This window comes from Mastomys coucha, unplaced genomic scaffold (assembly GCF_008632895.1).
Source record: "Mastomys coucha isolate ucsf_1 unplaced genomic scaffold, UCSF_Mcou_1 pScaffold24, whole genome shotgun sequence".
NCBI classification, from domain to species: domain Eukaryota; kingdom Metazoa; phylum Chordata; class Mammalia; order Rodentia; family Muridae; genus Mastomys; species Mastomys coucha.
Window position 1 is genome coordinate 1635980 of NW_022196907.1, and position 2903 is coordinate 1638882.

General features: G+C 40.4%; 1 pseudogene; it reads right to left on the reverse strand.

Annotated features, from left to right (window-relative positions):
* Window positions 1-851: 851 nt before the first annotated feature.
* LOC116074219 lies at window positions 852-944 on the reverse strand (annotated as a pseudogene).
* Between the last annotated feature and the right edge of the window lie 1959 nt (window positions 945-2903).

Below are 2903 nucleotides of genomic sequence, written 5' to 3' on the forward strand. Positions count from 1 at the left end.
CTCCTTTGTCAAAGATTAAGTGACCATAGGTGCGTGGGTTCAATTGTGGGTCTTCAATTCGGTTCCATTGATCAACCTGCCTATCACTATGCCAATACCATGCAGTTTTTATCACAATTGCTCTGTAGTACAGCTTAAGGACAGGGATTGTGATTCCACCAGAGGTTCCTTTATTGTTGAGAATACTTTTGGCTATCCTGGGTCTTTTGTTGTTCCAGATGAATCTGCCAATTGCTCTTTCTAAGTCTGTGAAGAATTGACTCCTGTTCTCTTTCTTTGGTTTTCTATTTCAAAGGCTGTCTCCCTTTGAATTTTCTTTAACGATTCTACTTCTACTTTTAGATCTTGAACAGTTTTGTTCAATTCCTTCACCTGTTTGATTGCCTTCTCCTGTACATCTTTGAGGGATTTTTGTGTTTCCTCTTTAAGGACTTCTACTTGTTTACTTATGTTCTTCTTTATTTCTTTAAGGGAATTATTAAAGTCCTCTATCATCTTCATGAAATCCGAATTTAGATCTGAATCTTGTTTTAAGTGTGTGTTTGGGTATCCAGGGCTTTCTGTGTGGTGGGAGAACTGGGTTCTGATGATGCCAAGTGAAATTGGTTTCTGTTGCTTATGTTCTTATACTTGCTGCTCTTCGTCTGGTTATCTCTGATGTTATCTGGCCTCCCTGTCTCTGCTGGGATCCTCCTTCCTGTGATCCTGTGATCCTGGGAGTCAAGCTGAAACTGGAGTGTGCGCTGTGTGGGATTGGGTCTCTGCTCCTATTGGGCACAGGTGGGAAGGAGAAGGCTCCTGCTCCTCTGGCTGGGCTGGGAATCTGCTTCCCTAGGTCGCAGGGGTCCAGGAAAAATATAGAACACTTCAGGAATTTACGTATCATCCTTGCTCAGGAGCCATGCTATTCTCTGTATCATTCCACTTTTAATATATGGAGAAACTTAGATAGTTTATTTATAATTTTAACAGATTAGATAGACAGCCATCAAGCAGAACTTTTAAAACTTGGGATCAGGATGCTGAAGTGTAACTTTCCATATCTGACAGGTTCTGGTAAGGGTGCAGCTGGAGAAGAACTCAGTTTTCTTTAACAGGTAAGCAACTGGGAGTCTAACCATGTTCTGGTGAGTATACGGACAACAAAACTTGGACTTTTTGCCTTTCTTTTTTTCTTTTTCTTTCCTTTCTTTTTTCGGATGGGGGTCACAAAGGTCGGTGGTGGATGTGGGGGGACTGAGAAGTGGGTATGACCAGGGATCATACTATGAGACTCCCAAATACTTAGTAAAAACATTATGAAAGAAAAAAGAAAAATGCTATGTTTCTGCTCTTGGCATGGGCAGACAAATCTCTGCAAGGCTTTTCAGCATCTTATGGTTTTTGTCATGTAAACCAAAAGAAAACATGCAACCCTTCTGAATATTATCAGTTCATAACCTTAGATATAAATATTATGAGTCATGACTTATTTTTTCGTATTGTTTTTATTGTTGTTTTTGTATTGCTTTGCTGTTAGTTTTTCAAGAAAGGCTTTCTTTTTAAAATCTTTTATTTATTTATTTACTTATTTACACTCCTAATTTTATTCTCCCCCCACCCTGTCCACCCTCCAACTGTTCCACATCCCATACCTCCTTCCCACCTTCCTGTCTCCACACAGATATCTGTACCACCCACCCTCCACACAAACAGACCTTGAAACTCCACGGTGCCTTCAGTCCCTTGAGGGTTAGGTGTATCTTGTCTGACTGATCCCAGGCCCAGCAATCCTCTTCTGTATATTTGATTGAGGCCTCACATCAGTTGGTGTATGCTGCCTGGATGGTGGTCCAGTGTTTGAGTGATCTAGAGCATCCAGCTTAATTAAGACTTTTAGTCCTCCTACAGGGTCGGCCTCTTCCTTAGCTTCTTCCACCTTTTCCCAAATTCAACCACAGGTGTCAGCAGGTTTTGTCTATTGGTTGGGTGTAAATATCTGCGTCTGACCCATTCAGCTACTTTTTTGGGTCTTTCCGAGGGCAGTTATGATAGGTCCCTTTCTATGAGAGCTCCATAGCCTCAGTAATAGTGTCAGGACTTGGGACCTCCCTCACCTTGTGCTGGGTCCCACTTTGGGCCTGTTGCTGGACCTTCTTTTCCTTGGGATCCTCTCCATTTTCCCTGCAGTTATTTCAGACAAGAACAATTGTGGATCAGAGTTTTGACTGTGGGATGGCAACCTTCTTCCTCACTGGATGCCTTGTCTTCTTGTTTGAGGTGGGCTCTATATGTTCACTCTCCCTACTGTCCATCAACCTTGTATCCCTGGGATGAAGCCTACTTCATCGTGGTGATTGATGGTATTGATGTGTTCTTAGATTCAGTTTTCTAGAATTTTATTGAGTATTTTTGCGTCGATATTAATAAACAAGATTGGTCTGAAGATTTCTTTTTTGGTTGCATCTCTGTGGTTTAGGTATCAGAGTAATTGGGACTTCATAGAATTTATTAGGTAGTGTTCCATCTATGTCTATTTTATGGAATAGATTTGACAAATAATGTTACTAGGTCTTCTTTGAAGGTCTGATAGAATTCTGCACTAAATCCATATGACCCTGGGCTTTTTTGGTTGGGAGGTTTTAATGACTTCTTCCATTTCCTTGTGCAATATGGGCCTGTTTTTATAGTTTACCTTCTCTTGATTTAACTTTGGTACGTGATATTTCTCTAGCAAACCTCCATTTCATCTTGATTTTCTAGTTTTATTGACTATAGGCTTTTGTAGTAGGATCTGATGATTTTTTTGAATTTCCTCCATTTCTGTTGTTATTTCTCCTTTTTCATTTCTGATTTTAACTTAATGTTAACTTGGATACTGCCTTTGGGTCCTTTAGTTAGTTTGGCTAGGGGTTTATCTATCT